Genomic DNA, 233 nt, shown 5'->3' with positions numbered 1-233 from the left:
GGGCCACAAACCACTCAGCCCGTGTTCTCTCCCTCCCGAGCCCCACCAAGAGGGCCGGGAACGGTCATCAATGGCGAGCGGCCCCTGCCCAAGCAGCACCGCCCGCCCGCTTCGCGCTCAGGAGAGAACACCTCGCTCCTCCTCGTGGCTTGTGACGCCGATCAGGGAAGATCACTCTCCTCTAGTGACCAACTACAGAAATGATCCCTGAAAGTATAGTCTTAACGCAACTC

At 60.5% G+C, this 233-nt stretch overlaps 1 non-coding gene across 1 annotated transcript; it reads right to left on the bottom strand.

The window, feature by feature from the left end:
- Positions 1–9: 9 nt before the first annotated feature.
- LOC115949471 lies at positions 10–223 on the bottom strand. Its single transcript, XR_004082911.1, has one exon. It is a non-coding gene; the product is annotated as a small nucleolar RNA U3 (small nucleolar RNA).
- Positions 224–233: the final 10 nt, after the last annotated feature.

This window comes from Geospiza fortis, unplaced genomic scaffold (assembly GCF_000277835.1).
Source record: "Geospiza fortis unplaced genomic scaffold, GeoFor_1.0 C12801896, whole genome shotgun sequence".
Lineage (NCBI taxonomy): Eukaryota > Metazoa > Chordata > Aves > Passeriformes > Thraupidae > Geospiza > Geospiza fortis.
Note: the sequence above shows the minus strand (reverse complement) of the source record. Positions and strands in the feature narration are given on the sequence as shown.